The following is a 25,298-nucleotide window of genomic DNA, read 5'->3' as shown; positions in this document are numbered from 1 at the left end:
ACACCTTGCCGCACCATTTTATCCATCTGAGCCTTAACTTTATTTTTCATAGCTATCGGAACTCTTCTTGCTGGTCTGACTACTGCAGTGACCTCTGGGTCTAACTTCATAGAATACACTACTGGAAGTTTGCCCAATCTGTCATCAAAAACATCAGCATATACTGAGAAAATGGCTTCAGAAAAGTTAGAACTAGCAGATGCACTTATGTGATGAACTTCTTTGGTAAAGGAAAGCAGATTCATTCTCAAACTGTCTTTGAGACCCAATAAAGACTGTACTGGTCTTCGAACTATATAGAATAACAAGTTGTAACAGTTCTTGGCCAAATAACATGAAAGCATCACTGAGCCTTCAGTTTGAGTCTCTTCACCTCCATAAGCAAGAAGTTTCACACAACTGGCCACACTGAGCTGTTCATTAGTTCTCACTTTAGCAAATGTGTCTGCTGATATAACATTACACTTTGAACCAGTGTCTACTTTAAGCTCTGTGGATTTACCATTGATCCAGACTGTATAGAACACTTCATTATTTGCCAATAAACTCAATGCATCAACTCTTTCACCAATAACTGATACACCATCCAGATAGAAAGCTGACTGCTGCATCTCTGCTTGATCAACCTGCTTTTCTGTGTGACCTTTCTTTACTACTGCATGAGGTTTACCTGATTTGCAAACTTTTTGTAAATGGTTCCATTTTTACACCTATGACATTGCTGACCAAATGCTAAACATTTCTCTCTTTTAGACTCATGATTTGTACCACAATTGTGACATTTATCAATAAAGCTGGACTTGGGTTTTACTGATTCATGCTTGTACTCTACTGAGCATGCTCCTTTAACTGAACTGGTCTTGGAACTTGCTGGAAAACTGCGCAGTTGCATGGATGAGCCAGCAGGGGTTGTGGCTGCCATGTGCTTAGTAGGCTGTAGTCCTGTTTGCCATGTGTTGCATGCTGCCTACATTTGCTCTGGAGCCTGCTAAAACCATGCTCTTGTCACTTGCAAGCATGCTTGTGTGTTTTTCTGTCACTTCATGGATTTGGCAAATTTCTATGGCTTTACTCAATGTCAAATCACTATCACAAAGCAAGATCTTTCTCACAGCAGCACTATTAATACCACACATGAGCCTGTCCTTTATTAACTCATATTTTAAGCATTTAGAATTGTTTCAAAGATCAGTTATAAAAGCTGCAAAAGTTTCCACTGGTTTCTGATCTCTCATGTAAAACAAATGCCTCTCTAATATAATATTTGTCTGGGGGTTACACATTTCTCTGAACTTGCACTTCAAGCCCTCTGGGTCTTCCTTTGACTCAGCCTGTGCAACAATACAATGTTTTTCACCTTCTCCTTCATATACTGCCGGTGCATACACAAATGAATGCTGTCTTTCTATGGCCTCTGACACAGCTAAGTTTAGCAAAATGAATGGTTTGGTGAGTGCATCTTTATTTGAATAAGTTGCTTGTATAAAAATATCGTACTCTTGCTCAAATACTGTCCAATTCTCTGCAGTATTCTGATCAAACACAAGTGATAAGGGCTTTTGAAATCCATCTGCCATATTAACACATACCAGTGAAGGGTTTTGCAAATAAGCACGAACACATACACATATGCCAGAAAATGATGCCAGCACTTGTAACTTTGCTGAATAACACAGTGAGCCTCTGTATAATTGAACTTTGCAAAATAAGTTTCTCTTGGGCACTGTAATACTCTTGAAATTACTGTATTGCATGAAATCACCTCTTATCAGTATAAGAAACACATCAAATCACTGCACAATGCAAGCCTCTGTATAACTGGACTTTGCAAAATAATTTTCTAGGGCAGGGTAATTCTTTTGAACTTGTTGTAATGCTAAAGTCATTTATCATCATTTTAAGAAGCACTTCAAATAATTTTACAATGCAAATGAATTAGGCAGGAGAAGCTCAGAAGCAATGGCACTTTGCAAATAAACTCTACACAACACACTGAAACTTCCTCAGAATGGCGCTACCTTTCTAGGCAATTCTCTACAGTGCAAGGAACACTCTGTAATGGCAGCACTTTGCGAATAGACAGACCCAACACAAGAAACTTTTAGAAATGGCTATACTTTGATTGCACTTCACAAAGTAGTTGCACTTTGCACACAAAAAACTCTCCAGAATGCATGCACAGTAATAAGCACACACAGTAAGCACTTTTACACACTTTGAGATACTACAAATAACTTTAGTTATGCCCTGGATACAATACGAAGTCATAGTTATGCCAAAACACAGCACTTTGCCAAAAAACATGCAGTCGCCTTGCTTTATTTACGCTTAATGTGCCCCTTTTTCTTGCCCTTATTATATTTGTTTTGCTCATTTAATCTCTTTTCATGCCCATTCTATTTTTCTTGTGCTCATTTTACTCTAAACATGCCTGTTTTGCCTTAAACATACTCCTTTTGCCTTTAAACATGCTCATTTTTACTTTTCTGTTAATCGTTTCATCAAATACCTTTACTTTAAACATTTCCCTTAGTTAATAAGCCTTTTATGCCTCCCCTCGCTTGTTTAATAATGCATTTAGTGCTCTTGTAATGCCCTGGTTTGTCCTTTTTATAAAATAAGTAGTTTCTATGTATTCTCATTACCTTTGCTTCTTTTCTGGCTCTTTTCATGCTCTTTTCTTAGTTTACCTTCACTGTTATATCTGCACCTCATGGCCCTGACTCTTATTCTCTGCCATCCCACTTCTGACACCATGTCACTCTCCTACTTTGGACCCAATAGAAGAATCTTCATGGGTTCTGTTTAAGTAGCTTTATTTTATACAAATATATCTCGATAAAAGTTTACTGACTTTAACTTAAGTAACTTATATACAAACATACATGCTTACTCCCTGGCTGTATTCTCAAAATGGCACTAGGAATGGCACGTGCTTGATAGTTATACATGCACTCTCAGTCTTTGGCATGCTTCTTAAAGATACAGCACATAGCACATGCTCTCTGATTTACAGTGGACAAACTCACCAAACTGGGCATAAAACCATACATAACTCACTGGATTGTCAGCTGGCTCACAGACAAGACCCAGGAAGTCATGATTGATGAGACCACCTCCACAGACTGATTACAAGTGGGGTACCTCAGGACTCTGTGCTGGGCCTGCTTGTATTTTGCATTTACTTCTTGGAGGTCAAGGCTAATGACAAAGGCCTTTGCCCGACCAAGTTCACAGATGACTGCAAATTGGGAGGTATCACAGATTCCCCATGATACAAACATTTTGCAAGAGGGTCTAACACAGACAAATAACTGGTGACAAAGTCACAGATTAACACTCAGTGCCAAGAAATGCATTACAGCGCCTTTTGGGAAAATAGCTACAAGGGCTAATTACTCCATCAATAAGACACCCCCTAAAAGTTGACCCAGTATGTGGGGATCTGGGTACATATATAGACATTAATCTAGCCTTTGACCAACCATGGCCAAAGTAGTAAGAACATCATTCTATGTTGCCCAACTTACAAGTAAGGGCATGGACTTCAGGTCCAAGGAAGTCATAGTGCCACTTTATTCAGCCTTTATGAGACCCATCATTGTGTATAATGCCCACTTCAGCATATACCTGACTAGACATATGCAACAGTAGGAATGGACACAAAGTTTCTTAACAAAAGAATCCAAGGTATAAACACACTGTTCTATACCAATTGCCTTAAAACCCTATCTCTATACTTGGTCTCCTAGACATTACGAAGAGGCGATCTATGCCTGGCATACAAGGCATCCTCAGATCCAGCAATTATGGACATTTTGTACATCTGCAAAATGAACAGCATCAGAACCATTAGATCCAAGGATTTAAATTTTGCTTGCAACATAAATAGGACATGTTGGTGAGACAGATGTATATCTCAGAGGATCCCCATGCTCTGGAACAGACCCCCCATCCATGTGAAGTAGAGTCCATCACTAACCCAATGGATTTTAGAATATAATTCCACTGTGATACTTTGCGGAGTTCTTTTCTTCAACAAATTTAACAGAATAGGAATGCATAATATCGACTTGCTCAGTCATCTTATTACTGATCTCTAAGGGCGGGCCATCGCAGTTACCCTGCTCTTCTTGTGCTATTCCTACACTAGTCTCTAGGAACCTAAAGGAAACCTCTCCAAATGCCAGCAGTTTCACTTCACAGCCTTAATTTCCTGCACCCTCTCTCAAGGAAAAAAGAAAATTACCCTGCTCTTCTTGTGCTATTCCTGCACTAGTCTCTAGGAACCTAAAGGACCCTCTCCAAATACCAGCAGTTTCACATCACAGCCTTAATTCCCTGCACCCTTTCTCAAGGAAAAAAGAAAAGTATATTGTTGATTAATTCCTGCCAGTAATACTTTCTACCATTGTACCATTGCTACAGGTGTCATAGCACGCTCTGAGCCAGGACAGCCAGCAGCCCCTACCCCCTCTCTTTTTTACTTTAAAACTAACTTACCCCCTATCCTTTGTAGTAACCCCTTTTACTAGTACTCACTCCTCCCCAGTTTTAATCCAGCTAGCTCCCTCATATCTACCTGCAATATAAGATCTGTCCACTAGGTGGCACTTTTATCACAGCCTTCATCTCCTGCTTATCCTCTGTTATTCTTAGTTACTTACCTTAATATTTCCGTAGTCCCAGAACTGCTTTTATTTCTCTTACTTCACCCTTTACTGCTACCATCTATAACTACCTTTTCTAGGCTCAGTTATCACTGTTTTACCTACTTCTGACTTATCTAACTTACCTTCTGTAGCCAGTACTGCTGATTGTTTTTTCTCTAGCTGATACTTTACCTGTCTCTACCTGCTCCATTTGCCCTGTGGGCTCACTCTGCTCCCCTACCCTACCCCCAAATCCCACTCACCCCCAGGGGTCCTACTCTTATACTACCTAGCCACACCCCTTCCCTTTTCCACTAATCTCAAGGAACTTTACCATTGGCCTTCATCTCCTATTCCATCCTTCTCTACCACTCCCTATCTGTCGTACCACACCCTTCACCTCTCCCCATCCACACCTAGTATACTTCCATACCTACAACAATACACCCAACAACTAATCCTTCCAAATGTATAAACTACCCACTCCAGCACATTTACAGCTATTACTCATACTTATACTGCTACCACCTTTAACTTTTACATACTTACTCACCTCCTATGAACACCTATTATATCCATGCCTTCACTACACTAATAAGCTAACCACCTCTCCTTCCCTACCTATCCCCTATAACCATGTTAGCATAACATCTACACCCAGCTATCTACTAGCAAAATATCACAGAATACTCCACATTAGATATAACAATCTCAATATCAGGAGATCTCTACTTATAAATAGCAAATTCCCAAATCCAAGCTTTATAATGCAACTCCTCTCATTAAAAAAATGGAGACATTCACCCAAATCCAGGCCCAACAGCTACTCCTACCACACTACTCCATAGCCCCAATCAAGCCATTATTCATTCCCTTACTAAACCAACTAACTCACTCCTTATAGCTCATCTCAATATACATAGCATTAACAACAAAGTTGCTCAACTCCATGCTCTCTTGGATGTCTACTTCTTTGACATTCTTTGTTTAACAAAAACCTGGCTTAAACCTGTAACCAAAGACAGTGAAATCATCCCACCTGGATATAATATCCTGAGACTTGACCGTGTAGCTAAGAAGGGCAGGAGGGGTAGCTATTCTATTTAAATCAGGGTTACAGATAACCACATATGACTGTAAACCACCTCTGGATTCTAATGCAGAAATTCTTATTTCCAAACTTCAACTTAACACTGCTAAATCCATCTATATTATCTGTATCTCTCTACCTCCTGGTGATAACAATAACACTATAGAAAATATCCTTTGTTGGCTATCTCAACACCTGCCCCAATAAACCATAATCCTAGATGATATAGGTGATATAAACATTGATTGTAATTGCAGCAGCAGCGATCCTACCACCCATATTAACCTATTTGTTTTTTCTCAAACCATTACCTCCCCCACCAGGTTAAACAAACCCAACAAGAAAGTAAGTATTTTAGACTGGATTCTCATAAATAACCACCCCCAGAGATATGAATCTGGAACCCTCACTGATGACAAAAGTGAGCACTCACTTAACTACCTCATCAGGCATAAAACCAATGCTTCCCTTCCAACCACTATCAGGAAAATTAGGTCCAAGAAGAACTTTAACCCTGATCTCTTCCAAAGTGAACTAAGAGCATGCAATTGGTCTTCCTTAAGATACCTCCCATTGGAAGAAGCTGTCAAATACTTTAATTCTAACTTCCTAGCCATTCTCAACCACCATGCACCAACCCATTCTATTAGAATTAAGACTAAATCTGCCCCGTGGCTTTCTAAAGAAACCAAACGTAAAATCCATCTCCGTAATAGATACTGGGACAAATGGAGAATGACTAAAAACCCTGTAGACCAACAAAACTTCAGACAGCTAAGAAATGACACTAAGAAAGCTACACTGTCTGATAAAAGAAACTACCGCCTACAATTTCAGCAGGATAACCTTAATAACCCACAAAAATTCTGGGCAAGCATTAACCAACTACTACACCCAGGTCAATCCATTTCACCAAACCCACAAGACACAGACCAGGAAAACCCCATGCATACTGCCAATGCCTTCAATACCTTTTTCATTGATGCCATCCAAACACTAGCCAGTCAGCTGTCACCTAATAATTTCACTTTACCTTCCTATAACACAACCCCACCCCCTCCATTTCTCTTCCAACCAGTCCCATCAACATTTATTCTTACCCTTATCCAAAAGCTTAAACCATGCTCTCCTTCAGCAGACCACCTACCTGCTGAATATCTACAGAAATCAGCCAAAACGTATTTAACACAGTTGAACAATGGTTTACACAGCGTTGCCTTCTCTTGAACCCCAAAAAGACTAAACTTCTCCTTTTCAGTCCTACTCATAAGTCCTCTCCAATAGATTTTTCAGTTACATCCACTAACAGTACCATTATATCACCTGACCCAACTACCAAACTACTTGGTATCACCATTGACAACTACCTTAACTTTGACATCCATATCAACAATACTATTAAAACTGTCAACAAAAAACTCGGCTCTCTCTACAGGATTAAACCCTTCCTTTCACCTACAGCCAGAACAACTATTGCTCACACTCATCTAATCTCTACACTTCTCTATGCCTCATCCATTTTCACCAATCTAAGAATAACCTCAACAAAATGAAAATCTCCTACAATAACATAGCCAGATTTGCTACAGGCAACCCATTTAGAACCCACCATTGCTTTAATTTAAAGCAGCTAGGATGGCTTGAACTACAAAACCTGCTTAAATTCCACCAACTAACCATTGCCCATAAGACTCTTTATCAACCTTCCAATACTCCTATTGTATCTACCCTCATCACCCTCTATAATAATCTGAAATCCTTACGTATTTCTCAGAAACTTCTTGTAAGCATCTCTAAATCTAACAACAAGGCTGGGGATTCCATCTTTTCTAATACTGTTGGAAAATCCTGGAATCTGCTTCCCAGTGACCTTTCCTCACTTTCCTCTATATCACTCTTTAAAAACAGACTGAAACTTTTCCTCAGAACACACTGGTTATGGCCCTGTACTAAACCTGACTAGTCATCTATCTCTTTAATATAGTCTCTGCCTACCCTATACTTCTCATTAACTGTTCTACCTTCCTTATTAACTATAATTACCATTTCCCTCTACATTACATTATGTCCATCCTCTGTGGATACTTATAATTGGGAGAACTCTTTATTAATATTATTATACAATAAGTTGCCTCTTTCTTATTATGTATTGTACCTGCATTTTACACTATGTTTTTCTGTCCTCTATGAAAATTTTCTTTTAACCTGTTATGTGCATTGTGTATATGACTGATGTTGTTATATGTTATTTGCTGTGTTTGTTTTTTTTGTTTTTATGGAGCGTATCTCCCCGGGCCTCTACTGAAAATGGACATGTATCCAGTTAGACTAGCCCGGTCAACGAATGTAAAATAAAATAATAAAATTGACCAATGGATGGAAAATAGGAAATTCGTTCTAGGTCTGGCCCCCATGTCTGATAGACAGAGGTAGACAGTAACTATACCCAAACTAACATACCCCCCACATAATGTTTAGAAACTTCCTAACTAACATACCTCCTCCAAATAAATGTCCATGATACAAAGGGACACAACTGGGTTGGGATGCAAAGCTAGACTTATAGAAGCCCTGGTGGTCATTAGCCTAGTATATGCCGATGAACTGATCTAACAAGCCATCATGTAATAAAATGCGCTCAGCAGGGGACCAATACATTCTTAGCTGGCATGAGAGGGATCATTATAAGTAGCAGGAGTGGGCCGTACTAAAAACTGTATGCTGCGGCATGGAACACATATGGTGAATCATACATTCAGCACGCATTTGGCAAGGCATACTGCAGTAGCTGAATTATGTTTTACCTCAAGAAAATTAAACAGGGAATGAGATTCATTAGGAATTACTGCTGCATGAAAACAAAAGTATGATAATTTATTTGCATGTGCTTAGGATGTACACCTTTCAGTTTTGTGATTGTTAATCTGAATCTGTGACAACTGTTGCAGTTTGTTTATTGTGAGTTTCTTACATAAGTACATCACTACAACAAGGCTGGTATGTGGAAGTTCTTATGCAAGATCCTGACCATCATAAAGCTGTTAGTAACTTGTTTTTGAGTGTAATAGGGGTGCTCCATCTACCACATACAGTTTGTAGAACACCAAATCATAACCCATCTGGCTCGGGGAGAAACAAACCACTGACACAGCTATTATGGTCCTTTGTTTCAGTGTCAGAAACATGAATTTGGAAAGATTTAGGGAATCTGAATGTTGGCAGGATAGGGAGGACTTGATGGGCCACTCTCTTTTGGGGTTATGGAACAGAAGTCTGATTTGGTTTAAATCTGAGAAGGCTAGTGGCTATGGAGAATGAATGGTAGTGTAATGTATTTTCATGATGCCAAACATCATTGCATATATACTGTAGTCTTTGGATGAGGAAGCAGTCAGACCTCCCAATCTAATTGGAATTATACTTACTGACCCACTTTCACAATGAGTTCATGCATACAGAATAAACTAGTCTTCGTTATTGTACATTCATTAAAGAAAAGTTGTATGCCTCTCATGAAGAAGTGTCCTTCCAAGATAACTAACGGGGGGGGGGGGGGGGTCCTGCAACAATGTGTATCAAACAGTGGAAACAGATGTCAGATGTGGAAGAGATTTGCTTGCCTGAAGGAGTAGTGTAATAGTAAGGCAATAATCAAACTGATAAAACCGATGAAGATAAACAGTTATGGCGTAATTGTTGATTTCAGTCTAAACGTTAGTTCCATGGAGTTATTGTCACTCTACAACCTGCAGGTGTGTGTTTTAATGTTTTCACTGATTTTGTTTCCAACTAAAATTCTTATAGTGAAAACATTTACTATCAGGTGATCAAATAGAAACAATTCAGAAGCTTTGTCTCTTCATTATACTTTCTGAGTGCGGCCTCCTTCCTTTAACAGTTTGCTGTTTTCATCCCCAAACACATCACTTGCATTCCTACAGAGTGCAGTAAGAAAGACACATCTAGATTGTTCTTTTTCACCTCTTGGCCAGAAGTTCTTAGAGTGCATTCCCGAATACAATTTTGCATCAATTATACAAAATCTTGTGGGGATCAGCTAAATATGTTGATTTATTTATGAGGTGAGTTTGTAAGAATAACATACTGCAAAAGGGATGTAAAGCCTTGAGAATCAATGTTATAAACATGCACAGCATTAATGAATGCAGACTAATAATGCTGGAAATTATTAAATTCATTTTTTGTTTAGAACTTTCAGAATGAGTGGGCCTTCACAGCTTCATGGCAACTAATGAACATGGTATTTTGCATATGTGGGGCACATTTTGTATCCTAGCAGGTGACATTCTTTCAGCCCATTTGCAATAGCACTGGTAAATGCTTGTTAGAATTTTGCATTTGGGAGTGTGTTTGTTTCACTGCTTGAGCAGTGTGCCATTGTTCTAGCAAATCGAGTGCTTAATATTATAAAGGTTACCTATAAACCATGTGCCAGAAAACACATGCTTTAGAATTGATGTGCTTCACAAAACAAGCTAATGTAAGGTTGCCAAATTGTCAATTAGTCTGTACTGCATAGTGCAGCTATACTCACAAGGGCTGAAATTTCTTACTTTGAGGGTACACTTTTGTCAGCTGTGTCAGCTTTTAAGTTGGCATGGAATGATCATTTGTTTGTATCATAGTAAGTTTTGAAAAGGATTTTCGAAAGCTTGAACTTCCCTTTGAGTGAAGAGTCCTTATTTCCAGCTCAGTAAATAAGCCTTCTTTTGAACATGAATTCTCAGAAGAAACTTGAATGCCTGACAGAGATGAGTGTTGCTAACAGCTGCTGATTCTGGGAGAAGTGTGTCTGAACTGCAGGTCTTCTGAGGAAGTCAGAATGTTGTCCTGTACTGACATAAACTGGTGCTTAGGAATAACCTATGACCTTCCACATACTTTCACCATTTCACATGAACCAGTCTGTTATTTTTGTTAAGTGTACTTTTTATACTTTGCAATAGTGTATGTAAGCAATACAGTGCAAATATCTAGCATGTTGCTCAAAACTAATAATGAATTTTAAAAGTGCTTATTGTTTTTCTTTTCGTATTCCTTTGATAAATAAGAAGGCCCTTTACTTGAGATTAGTCATGTGACCTTACAGATAACATGCTATTTGGCAGCTATAGCACTGCTGCATCTACTCTTTGTTGACCTTCTGTATCATTGATATTGTGATGTCGATGGCTATGATAACAATGCTGCCTACAAAGGTAAGCGATACCTATTTTCTGATGACATCAGACCCTTGCAAGCATCACTTTGAAGACCTGATCTTAACAGAACCCATCTATGGCATAATAAGCTGGCAGGTTTAAACCCCTTTCACACTTTATGCCTGTTCTATCTTTGGCTTTGTACTTTATTAAAAACTGCAGTAGAGTTTTGACTTCTGCATTACTTAGCTGTTATAGAAACATGAAGGCACAACAAAGTGTGGTTCAGTGGGCATTCTTTTACTCTTGATATAATGTCTTCACAAGGAATGCAGTGCCAAACTTGTCCACATGAGGAATGAGCATGTTTCCTCATACCCCCCCCCCCCTCCAGTATGGGGCAGCCACTTCATCCAAAATCAGGGTGATGCTTTGTGGCAGAAGTGCAGTCAGCGAATTCCATTTCATACTCATAAATGCAAATTGCTGCCCCCTAACCCATTTGGCATTTATAAAATGGTCACATCACTCAGGTTGTTGCCCCCACACACTTAATATGTGTAACATTTTCAGCTGCCCAATCAAAAACTATTACAGGTATTGTTTTGAGATCTGCAATCCTCTGTAAGCAAGCTACACACACACACACACACACACACACACACACACACACATATATATATATATATATATATATATATATATATATATATATATATACTCTTAGAGGCATTGATTCAGATGTCATAGACAATAATATGGCTTGATAAAGTCCCAATGTTTCTAACATGCTCAGATAAAATGTATTGTTTATAGAGTACAAAGAATATGTCTGGCTACACCCTTGCTTTGTGGGGCAGGCAGTTGAGAACTAGCTGTGGATTTGGTTCACTCAGAGGAATTGTTTGCAGGTGTTCGTGTGAATTAATCACTGGAGGGGTAGCTCTGTGTAGTCCATGGGCATTGTGGGGTTTGTCTCAGCTGATGTTTGATCTCTAGAGATGAATGGGGGTACATCAACCTAATTACCAGTATAGCACAAGTGGCTACATGGCATGGTAGGATGAACGGCACTACCATGCCCACTGTGTGCTACTGTCCAGTGGTGGGCACATGAGGTAACTTCAGCAGGGCAACCCGCCACTGTGATTGCTTCTGTTGTCTATCACTGACATAGTCCAAATTATATTACTGAAAAAAGGTATTTTCTCCTTATAGAACAGGAACTTACTCAGCTGATAATGAGGTACTTCAAGTGAGCTTACAGACAGCAGCTATGACTGATGGGTCCCAGGAAAGCAAATCTGTCAGCAGGAGGTCAGACAGTCTGGGGACAAATAATATACTGTGCCCTCTGGAGTGTTACATTATTCTGCTATTCAGTTTGTCTAGTCTTTATTTATTTCTGGGGATAGGTTGACTGATATACTGAGTCTTTCCCAGAATACAGTTGTAAAACAACAGTAAAGTGACTCATCAGTGTTAAAACATGCATATATAATGGACTTGAGCATTAAATATAGCATAAATATGCATATGAGACTGACGTCTGGATTACAGTATATGCAAGTATATTAGAAACAACACTAGTCCATCCTGGGATACTGCTGCTGCAGACTTTACCTGACATTTGCAGCCTGTAGTGTGGACTCATATTCTGTGGGAAATGATAATGGGGCAGCTGGTAACTCTCATGTTAAACCATGGTAGCCCTGACCTTTTATGAATGCTTCCTCATCAGGAATGTTACTGTAATGCAACACAAGAAAATGCCCTGCTACCCATGACTATGTGAACCGTTACTTTCTCTAGACTGGTTGCTCCTGCCCTTGTACTCCATAGAGACACTCCCATTAAAATAAAAAAAGGCCAAACAAAGCAGAGACTAGCACACCATAAAAAAGATCAATAAAGTAAAAACAGTTTAATTCAGTGGACAATATTTATTATACAAGTGTACATACTTACTTGCACTTTACATATCACTTATGTTTCCTCAAAGGGAAAGCCTGGGCATAAGTACAAATCAATCTTGCTATTTGCCAGGACTCATTCCAGTTCCCTCAGCATGTGGCATTAATGTGTGTTATGTGGGGCTTGTTCAAACCTGGTCTTCTGTACCTCACTACCTACACTTCCTGCCTTTGTGTCTTCATAAGAAAGAAAAGATTTGAGGGGATACCTCCATAGCATAGCATTAGTTTCTTGGTGCAAGAAGGAATTCACAGTGCAACAGGCTGGTAACCTCTTATTACGTATCCCAAATAAAACTATTATATGTATATTTTTATAAACCACATTCTTATTCTGTATATTGCTGTACAATATACTATGGTCATGTAATGCAGTTTCACCAGTAAAACATTTACGCCCTAAGCACATCTCTTCATCCCACTGTATAGTTCCTCCCTTCTCACCAAATTATTCCCTCTGCTGACCCATGTAAATAAAGCGCATTTTAGGTGTTTTTCCTGACTGTTTTTCACACTGCCACTGCTGACTTCAGGCTCTTTGAATCACCAGCTCCCTAATCTTCCGACCCTCATATATGACCCAGACACATATCAGTTCCCTGGTCTTAATTCTGGGAAAATTCTCTGTGTCCCATGCATAGTTTGTCTTAGGGATAATGTGCCAATATGTGCAGTAAGTGGAACATGGCCAAGTTAGAAGCCATCATACAATGGCTCACAGTAGGCTTTTCTGTTTGGACATGCTTCCCTTGACATGCTAACTGATGGCACATGTAGACATGCAGTGGTGTTCCGAGGGGGAATGTTCCCACCTTTCTGATGACCCTTTCCCTCAAACTCCTGCCTGCCTCTACTTTATCACACTGGGCTACCAGCACATTACTATCACCACCTGTAACTGCAATGCATCTGCGTGCCCCAGCCCATCCCTGGTCCACACTTTCTGGAAGAGGTGAGCAGGTATAGCCTTGAAATATAACCCCCCACCAACACCTAACATCAGGGAGATTAGCAGCATGTTATTCAAGGAGTCAAGTCAGAGTAACATGTACGTTCAGAAGCATGTGAAGGCATCTGTGACCTACTGCTGAAAATAACAGGGAAAACAAAGAAAAAAGCCTTCTTGTAGCTCCATGCTTGGCTTACACAACCAGCTGTGGCATCAGTTTGTTGGTGGTGGTTCCCCTTCCTTGAGGAGTCTATAGTTCCCTGAGAAAAGTCCATCGTGAAAGTGGGAATGCCACAAAAATTAAAGATGCATGGAAAGCAGATGCAATAAGTTCCACTATACTCAATAAGATTGTTACTGGGGACTTGAAGTGAGCATATAGTTGTTTTTTCTTGTAGTGCATTTATTTATTGCTTGAGGATTGTTGAATTCAATATGCAGGCCAAGGTCATCAAGCACAGTCTGCATGCAACTGCCATGATGGTAAATTCTGAGGTATCAGTGAATGCTGAACTGGTAGTTTAAATGAACAATAGTTGGTTAACTCCAACTTCCAATCTCCACCCCTCCAAGGTAAAGTTACTTTGTCTACAATAAAATACCTAAACCTGACAATGTTCTGGCAGGTTACAAAATGCTTATACAGGGCACTGCTTACATCCTTGCTTTTATAACTATAATGGTGCTTTTATATATATTTCCTCAGTTCAGGTTCCATTTTGCCAATAATGAAAGCCTTACAAAGGTCATGTATAGCAATATGCTCTACCTCCTTGGACCCCAAATTAACTTACCATTACAAGAAGTTCTGGAGTATGATGATATCTCAATTTCACTACCTTCTAAAATTAAAGGACACTGCCCACACACCCCCTACCACCACATTTACTCGTTCTATTGGGATTATTGTTATACCTATGAACAACATTTTCCACCATATACTTAATGTTTTTATCCTTTTTAAAAATAAACCAAATATCTGCCCCAGTGTATTTACTAAAAATGGGTTAGTGCCAATAACTGTGTCCCAGTTCATAACAAAAGTCAGTTTTGATGTGAAGGCATGATTTAAAAATGTTAAAATCATTGACTTTGTAGAACATTTATTGGGGTTAATTGCAGTTACACCTAGTAGACAACCAGAATGGCTGTTAACAATGCCTCATAACGAAATGGGTTCAAACCTTCTTTGTCACTCATTCAAGATCTGTGTCATGACATTACCTAACAGCTCATTTGGGTTGTCATAGTTAAAAACATAACAAGAAAATTCAATCCTTGATGGAATCTAAGGTGACAATATGTCATATATGCCACCCTGCTCATACGTGCCACCCTGCCCATATGTGCCACCATGCCCATATGTTCCACCCTGCCCATTTGTCCCTTGAATAAGCCCACATTGTGCTTGAAAGAATGACTGCTCTAATAATTCAGACATGAGTTTGAGAAGTGGACTTAGCTAGAGTCAAAACAAACCTCAGATGCATTTTTATATATGGTAACGCACAATCCGTTAACAAAATGCAAGGCCCAATGATGTCTAATTCTTAAAAATTTCACAGTAGAATTCAAATAATCCATAAAAGTAAATGAGTAACCAATAACCTCCCACTCCACAACAAAAAAAGAAATGTAGTCTAAGAAATGCAGGTAGGTGTTAACATAGTTAAAAAAATCACAATTAAACACGTATCTGGTCTCCCACATGTACATTATGAGACTGGTGTAAATAGGGGCACAACGTGCACCTATTACAGCACCTAGATTCTGTTTAAAGTATTCCACCTCAAAAAACAATCCTTGTGATAGGAGTTTAGCATCTTGATTAGAAAAGGCTGCATATTAAATCAGAGCATCACTGGCCTAATTCAATCTGGTACTGTAGGAAATGCAAGAAAATAAATTCATAACATTGACAGTGACAAACACAATATCCATATTGTATTGTATTTATGTTCATTTTAAATACCTAAAAAATGCCATAAGACTCTTGGTACATAGGGATTTTCACTAAAAAAATTATGTTGATAATCAACAGATGTAACAATGGTCTAAGTTTTCAATTTCCCAGAAGCCTCAATTGTTCTAAGTGGAGGGTCTTAAATTTTGGGTATCCCAAAGATCCCAGGAACAAGTAGATTATTCACCTGTAAAAATGTAAACAATTTTTGGGAAACTATACCTTCCACAAGTAGATCAGAAATAAGAACACCAATACACATGTAGGCTATATTGACTTTGTTTCTAAAAACCAGGTCATACCTGGTCTCATCCATCAAAATATCTATCATCTTCTCTATATAATCTTGAAAATCCATATACACAATACTCCTGCCTTTATTGGATTCCATTACGTATCACCTCTTTCTGATATGATGAATAAAAAAGCATAGTTGCATCCTTGGTCTTGCTCCCCCTGCAAAAACGTTTAAAGGAGAAAAGTGATTTTCTAAAATTGCTCTTCTTCTGTGTTTTCAATCTTTTTTTCCTGGCCTGTTGGTACTTGGCATTTTAAGTGTCAACATTTCAATAGGGAACTGTTGGTGCCATATTGTCACTAACCTCATGTCCTTTTGGGTTACCTTCTAAAAGGAGGTCCAAGTTTATTTTATCTATAAAAAAATTTGATTCTTTAATATAATCCACCTATCAAAAATAAGATACTTGAATGAATGTAAATCCCTTGTGAAGCAGGTCAAATTAAGTAGTGGTTGCATGAAGATAACTGTAACCAAAAAATTTGAAGTCATTAGTTTATAAAACAATACTGTTTCATGTTAAACATTCTGCCCATGCCCTCTTGTTTTCTGGCTCATTCTACCGCTTCTGTGCTGAAAGTTTCTCCCCTTGTCATTTGAAGCCAGCACCCTCTACTGGTCTTGATTGTAGTTGTGCGCTGCTAACCTCTCTGATCTTCGTAAAGGGAATTACATAAAAAATGTTATCATGAGCATTAGCAGTGTTGTGATCCACAAAATTATCAGCTACTTCTACACTGTCAGCTCTACAAACAGGGTTGGGTATGTTATCCAAACTCAAAGTTGTGTTTTTAGAGCTGGAATAAGGGTAGGCCTTATGTTGAAAATAATCTTGATTATTATTTTCAAATTTTTTTGATTTCTTAATGGAAATCATCTCACAATTGTTTGCCACATACTTAAAGATGTGATCAAGCTGGCCTTTCTTAAATTCAAACAATAAGTCTATCTTAAGGTTTGATTCAAGTTTTTTAATATCAGCTGTCAAGACATCTATTTCACGGATATTGTGTCAAATAAGACTGTTCATGATCTCAAACTTTGTTCTGTCAAATAAATCAATTAATTCAGAATAAAGGGGCATTTCATCAGTAATACCATTTGGAAGCTCAATAACCCAACGGTTACAGTCTGGTGCCCTGAATGCAGCCAGCCACCAATGACCTTAAAGTGCTTAGAAAACAACACCAAAGCCTGATAAAAATGTTTTATTCCACTCGCTTCATTAAAATACAATAAAATAGATGGTCAAGCTCTTTCATCCCTTCACACAGGACTTCATCAGAACCATCTTCAGCATCAATAAGCACACAGAAGTATCATCATAATTAATCAATTTACCAGCCGTTAAAATGCATACTCTTCTTAAAGATACCATCTCCTAAAAATAAAGTAATTTTGTATAGGCATTTTGCTTACCATTGCTTGCATTCCCCACAGTACCAGACTGAATTAGGCCAGTGATGCTCTGATTCAATATGCAGCCTTTTCTAATCAATATGCTAAACTCCTATCACAAGGATTGTTTTTTGAGGTGGAATACTTTAAACAGAATCTAGGTGCTGTGATAGGTGCACGTTGTACCCCTATTTACACCAGTCTCATAATGTACACGTGGGAGACTAGATACGTGTTTAATTGTGATTTTTTGAACTATTTTAACACCTACCTGCATTTCTTAGATTACATTTCTTTTTTTGTTGTGGAGTGGGAGGTTATTGGTTACTCATTTACTTTTATGGATTATTTGAATTCTACTGTGAAATTTTTAAGAATTAGACATCATTGGGCCTTGCATTTTGTTAACGGATTGTACGTTACCATATATAAAAATGCATCTGAGGTTCGTTTTGACTCTAGCATTTATAGTAAGTCCACTTCTCAAACTCATCCCCACTCAAATCCCATACAACAGATAGTTTATAAAATAAAAAATAAGCAATGCTAAGCATTTCTCAGCTTTGCTGACTGGGTGTACGAATTGTGTACATATGAATACTAAGCAGTGAATAGCCCAGCTAAGTGGATTTGCCCATTGGTAAGCAATGTTGAACCTGCCCCTTTAAGCACTGCCAACCTTAGCTAAGCAGGTTTGCCTGTAGCTTAGCTTAGCTCAGCATATTCAGAACCATCCAATCACAGCAAAGGATGGGAAATTGGCCGTATTTAAACCCACAGGCGGGAATATAGCTCATAATTGGTTGCAGCTTCCCACTGTAGGCAGTATGGCAGGAGTTGGCAAGGGCATGCACTTCCAGATGCAGCACTGGGGCATACAGGAGTCTAAGGTCATGGTAGGACTTCTGGTATAAGACCATGATGAGAGACTGCTGCAGGGCCAGTACCAGGGCTCCCAATATAAAGCAGAAGCCTGGGACCTTCTCGCCCATGAGCTCACCAGCCACTGGTATCCACCGGACTGGTGAGCAGGTCCGGCACCACTATGCCGCCTTGAAGCGTAGGAAGAGGGAGCTCTTTGATGAGTGGGTCCAAAAAGCAAGGCAGAGGGGTGATGTCCCAGAGTGTGTAAGTAGTCATACCAATAACTGTTTACTAATGTCCAGCCTGTGTATGTGATGGATAGGTATGCCTAAAGCCCATGCTAGTAGGTTGCAAAGACTGTGTCGTGAGGCTGGTAAGTGACAACCCTGCTTGTAGTAGTCATACCAAATAAATATAAAGTAGTAGAAAGTCACCTGGCAGTATAAAAACTGTGTATGGATTGTACTGAATAAACCAGACAATATGACAGTAATAGTCCCATATAGGTCATATTTAAATAAAACTGTAACTGCCTGGCAATAAAGTTCTAAATCCTATACTGGTTGTGTTCACTCTGGTATTGTATGACATTTAATGTTGCATTCTTTGGATAGTTGTGTTATGTTAGCCACTGTTACCCACACAGTGCTACATAAAAAAATGTCTAGGAATGTCTGTATAAGACTGTTGTAAGTACAAGATCAGATTGTACAACCAAGAGAGACTTAGACAGAAAACACTGAAGAAATCGACAACAATATCCAAAGAGCACACTCTGATGTAACTTAAGTTGTTGTATTTTTAGCAGACACAGCCATGGTGCGAATCCTGGGAGTGGTAGTAAGCTGTATGCATAATCATACCTCTTAATTGTACAGATGTTTGCAGAATGTCCAGATAATTGGCTCATATTTTCCGCCTGTTCCTCTGTCTCCATGGCAAATCAGTGGGATGATCTCAGAATTGTAGTCACTAATAATGACATACATTTGATTTTCGGACTTCAAAACCTTCAGAAAATGTATATTAAAACAAATCCTGTTACTCTAGCAACTGCCCAAGTTTATGAGAGCAATATTCAAAATATGTCCCTATTTGTACCCCCATGTTGTCAAGCTTTGTCCAGAGTATGTGCATTAAGAGATTGACAGGTATGTGCATAATATTAACTCGGAATCTGGGAATATGTGTAGAAACAGTCAGGTAGTGTTAACAAACATTCCCTCAACAGCTCTACTAGGTAAGAGATGTAGAATTTAGCTATATGACAGTTGAAATATACACTGTGTACAAACATACCACTGCCCAAGCCAAGGCCATAGGGTATTGCAATAATACCTGTAGAGTAATGATTAGAGCAATGATCATTAAATTTGTGAGTACTGCAAGGATATATAAATTGTTAATTGACATCTCTCTCCCCCCCCTACCATATCTGCAACAATAATCTAAACACACAAATCAATGGGTATGTTTACACGAAACCTACTGTTGGGACATATGTCCTATTGTTCAACAAATATTGAAATGTGTTTCTATTAATGTTCCATGTTGAAATACTATCATTGGTGGCCTGTTGCTATCAATGTAACCTGCATGCCATTGTAATGGACACTGTGGTTCCATATATGCATGTGTTCTGTTTGCTATGCAACTGTTCCAAATCTGGTGTTTTGGGTTAATGGGGATATCTATGCATGCTGTTATAACTAATCCTGGATTGGGTTGACTATTACTAACCCACATGTGTTCTAAAACTGCAACACCATAGCACATTTGGGAAGGCCGGTCCCAGCGGACCCACCTCTCCCACCTCATCTGGCTGTGGCACTAGGCCCCAGCACATCTTGGACCCACCCCAGGACCTCCTCATTTGCTGGTCCTGCACCACATTTGGGTGGAACTGCCTCAGGAAATGGGGCTCGTTCCCCCCAGAAGCCGGCACAAACAGGATCCTGTCACCTGAATTCAGGTCAGGGGATTGGTGCATAGCGAGCTCCAAAGGGAGTTTGGAGATCTGCTATGCCAGCTTGAGGGCTGCATGGCACATTTAGAGGGTCAGCCTGCCCCTCCTGCTCAGCTCCCAGCACAGCCACCTTTAGGGGCCGTGAAGGTGTAATGGTGACTGCCCATTGGTGGGGACCTCAGTCCCACTGTTTCCATTTGGGGGCTCATGGACTTCCAATTTCAAAACACCCCTCCCCGTCCAAGGTGTTTACCCCTCACATGTGTCATATATGTGTCAGCAACAGCAAGTCTCCATTGGGCATGAGAACATCACAGTTTTCCTCCTACATTAACACAGGCATGTGCTCACAGTCCCATCACACACTACAGTCAAAAACACTCATGCCACCATCCACACACCATCCACATGGAAGATGGCCACTGTCATCCCTCTACACAGAAATTAATGGTGTGTAGTGGATTATGCCATTAAGTGTCCAACACTCTGGGAACTGGACAGGTCAGGGCCAGGAGTGTAATGCAAGATGTACAAGCCATGTAAACAGAGTGTTATGGTATAGTCTGGATTATTTGCAAGTAATACCCACTGTTGATGTGCACGTGGACAACTGTATGAGGTCCTCTGACCTTTTTTCCTGTTTATGTCTTCTAGGTTCAATGTCCTGGGAATGCCTGCCTGCATACACACCCCTGGAAAATTATGCTATAATCCAGTGCCTCATAGTCCATCATGCCATCTTCTTTGCCGCAGGGCCCAGGATCTGCAGGAGATGACCGACCTGTGGAACGAGCTCGTTCACAGGGTAAATGATGTCAACCTGCACAACTGCAATTATGAGCAGGTGTGGCATTGGTGCACGGATCAGATCTGCCACACCTGTCAGCATCCTGCTGCAGTTAGGAGGGACCAGCTAGCCACAGGTGGGGGAGTCATGCCATCCAACCCCCATTGACAGATGCTGAGGAGCTCCTCGCCAGCCTTGGGGCACCCACACACCAGCCAAGCTGGCAAGCTGCAGACAGCATTGTGGAGGTGGGTACCACCCACACAATGGATGAGAAGTGTGCAGGTAAGGCCCCAGGGCACATTAGTAGACCATGGTAGCTTATCCATTTTCATTTGTAAAGTATCAACATGCATATGTCAGATAAGATAGTCTGTTGCAGCAGTGTAGTAATGAATAGATGGGCATAATATCTAGTATTGTCGGTTTGTACTGTTGATGTGCTAAAATGCTGCTCCCACCATGTACCAATGCCATAGGTGTGACTACTGACATTATGTCTCTCACACAACTATTTAGGACCCTCTGGTATACAACTGGGGCAGCAGCCTGTAGCTGGTGAGTATGGAGTTGTTTTATTCAGGTTTGCCAATACACCGGCCATGTTACGGCCATGCTATCTGCCATGCACACCTGTAAAACACCTACCCATAATGTACGCTGTACATGTTCACTTATTGTTGCTGTTAACTGCACTGCATCATACTGTGGTCACCATGGTGGCATATCTGAAGGGTGTGTAAGAGTTATGCAGTATACCTAACAACCTGTCAGTGCAAGATGTGTGGACAGAGATGAACATAATGCTGGAACAATGGCCTACTGTAGGGACATGTCTGAAACATTACCTTTATACAGTGGCTACAACAATGCATACACCACTATTACAATGGCAACTGTTTGTGATCTAAACAACGGCAAATCACAATACCACATTCATCACCTTTTATAACCTGTAATGTGATCCTAACATGAACAATGAATGTGTAATATGGGAACCTGTATTTGGACAACAAATATGGGGAATACATATCTTAACATACATTGGAAGCATATATGTACACACACTCCAAATAACATATTGTGGAAGCAGCTTGCGAGGTACTGACAGCATTCACTCTTCTTGAGTACAGACCTTTCATCAAGTACAGGGCCTCAATGTAACACCAAGTAATGGTCTGCTGTCCAAGAGGTATGTCCATGGCATTTGCCCACTAACCTGCAACAGAGGCAGCCATGGCTTGCACACATCTTACAAACCATGAAATGGATCCCATATCCGAAAGGGAGCACTCAGGAGTGGGAAAAGTTGCCTTACCTCACCATTGCATATACCATGGCAAACAGTGCAGACAGTAATTTATGTGTGTATGAAGTATGGGACAACATTAATGTTGAAAATAAACAGATGCTCATCCAAAACAGATGACGACACATTGCAAACTGGTCACAGAGGCTGCCCAGGAAAATGCAGCAATACTGAGGGACTTGCAGGAATGTCTAGCAAGTACTGCCTGTGCAGTACCTGTGTCGACAATCACCTGGAATCTGCATAAATGTGGCCTATGGGTTAGGGTAATCAGATGAAAGAGTTGTTCCACAGGCAACATCATCCAGGGCTCTCTACAGATAGCATATGCATAACATCAAGTCTCCAAAAGGCCAAGTCTCCCAAAGGCATGTGTTGCAGTGTGTAATGGTGTCATGAGACCAAGGCTGAAACCTACAGACAGTATTCATAAAGATACATGTGGTACACAAGCAACACCTCACTCCACCTCAGGGCCACCATCCCCATTTTTAACTTGCTGGTGCCAGTGTACACCTCTAGGCTTGATGTTCATTAGCAGGAACTAGGCCAGTAGACATGGCGTTCAGAGTTTGGAACACTGCAAAATAACACTCTTGTGTGGCCCATAGTTGTCAAGCATCTGAAATAAGGCTGAGGATGGAGAGGGGTGTCATCTTGAAACACAACAGTGAACTGAAAAATACATCCAAAGCTCACTAAGAATGGCTGTATCTGAACACAGTAAATGTCATGAATTGTGTCAGACATAACCCTGACTCCACAGCAATAGTGAAGCCACTGTGTGACCTCCAAGGGCTGTGCACATGAGCTGACCCTGCAATCCGGCAGAGTTGGGGGCATTTGTAGGGCGGAGTGACCAAATAATGGCAAGTGAAGATGGGCCATGCTAGTATACCCCTTCCAGGAATATTGACTGCTGTAGTTCACTTAACAGGTGCTGCAACAACCCATTGTGTTAAGGGTGTGCACACTTATGCAACCCACATATTGTATGCATCTTATTCACCATCTGCACGACTAACACATTTGTTTGATACTGCATTGAATTGCACGGGTCATATGTCACATATCAAGTGTGTGTAATGTTAACATATGCAGTATTCTGGCCCCATTGCATACCATGAAAGAGGCTGGCATGTCAACAAGGGTGTGTACAGTCCTCATATCCACATTAAGCTTTGAAGGTTGTCAGTGTAATCGGATTTTATTGCTCATACATGCACTGCTGATGATGAGATCTGCAAATCAGAGGTCGGGCATTAACTATTGGCATCAGTCCTCATATCATCCCAGGTATGTGTCAGACAAACACTTAGGGGCTGTGAGCAACAGAGCAAACATAAGTGCCACACATATACACATTCAGCAATGGTGTGTACACTCATGAGGTATGGTGCACAGTACATGCCAGTGTGCTGTACAGGTGCACAGTAATACTGTGTACATGGGTGCAGTGTGTTCCAGGGGAAGGACATCACCTACTAACACAACTCATGCATCACAGAAATGTATAATGTTGGTAACAAGGAATGAGTATGGCTGCAGTGCATGCTGTTGAGTGCCATATGTCATGCATGTTGACTGTTGGATAATGAGAGGTCTGTGTAATATCTTTGTGCCACATCACCTGTAAGTGCGTGTGTGTGTGTGTGTGTGTGTGTGTGTGTGTGTGTGTGTGTGTGTGTGTGTGTGTGTGTGTGTGTGTGTGACTGTGTGTAGAGGTAAACCATAATGTACAGGACTTAAATTACATTTTTTGTTTGCCTCTCACAGGTGGCGAGGTGGGTCAGGGTCCCTCCTGCAGGCAAACTGATGTTAGTGTCCATACAGATTCTGACAATGATGATAGGCATGGTGAGGCACAGGCAATGTTGTCAGGGGCTGAAGCTGTGCCATCGCTTGACATCCCACTTTTATCCATCCCATCCCAGCACACAGTCTCAATGCCCATACATACCCCATCACCAGTGGCCATAGATGAGGGACAGTTGGTGGGTGGTGGCATGGGACAGGACAGTGTGGGGACTATGGCAAGTGTGTCTGTATACAGCAGCCATAGCTGGATGACCAGCGAGGTACCACACAGGGGTGCTCGTAGGAGGGCTGCTGGCCATCATGCCCCTGGCAGTAGTGCCACAGCAGGTGTCACCAGACACATGTTTTGGGCCATCATGAAGGCACAGGCACATATGGAATGCTACACTAGACAGAGTCTGAGGCTACAGAGGGCTAGTCATTCTGCTGTATTTGACAACATCCATGATCTTGCAGGTGCCTACCGTTATTTTGCAGAGGTCTTGGATAGACAGTTGGGTGAGATGGTGGGAATCCTCAACCATGTGGTGTCTGTGGTAGAGCATGTGGTGGGAGTAGGGCGGTGGCCACGTGGATGTAGGTCAGCAACACCAACAGGTGGAGGTGTACGTGGATGTGCAACAACTCACGGCCGCTCCCATAGTGACAGTACCAGCAACAGCACTGCAGGGGGGTTGCTGTCCACACCACAATGCAGTAGGCCATGTGCATGTGGTCCTGGACAGTCCCTACAAGGACGAGGATCCAGTGGACAATTGTCATCATCAGGGGAGAGTAACATATCTGGGCTTCTGCCTGGTAGTGCCCGTGAAACCCCTGGCAGGCACAGTTCCTGTGTCCATGGCTGGAGACAGTGAACTGTACACCCTGCCATGTACAGTCTGCAGCTGTCCAACAAACCCTTGTATAGGGCATCCACATGGCAGACGTGTGCATACCTACACACACACTGCACCAACACAGCTAGGGCACCCCCATACCTACACACACCACATCTCCACAGCCCATTTAATAAAGAACCCCCTAACCCACACACATGATGTCAACCAAATGGCTCAGCGTAGGCCTC

The sequence above is a fragment of the Protopterus annectens genome, chromosome 10.part0 (assembly GCF_019279795.1).
Source record: "Protopterus annectens isolate FY-2018-M chromosome 10.part0, PAN1.0, whole genome shotgun sequence".
Classification (NCBI taxonomy): domain Eukaryota; kingdom Metazoa; phylum Chordata; order Ceratodontiformes; family Protopteridae; genus Protopterus; species Protopterus annectens.
Note: the sequence above shows the minus strand (reverse complement) of the source record.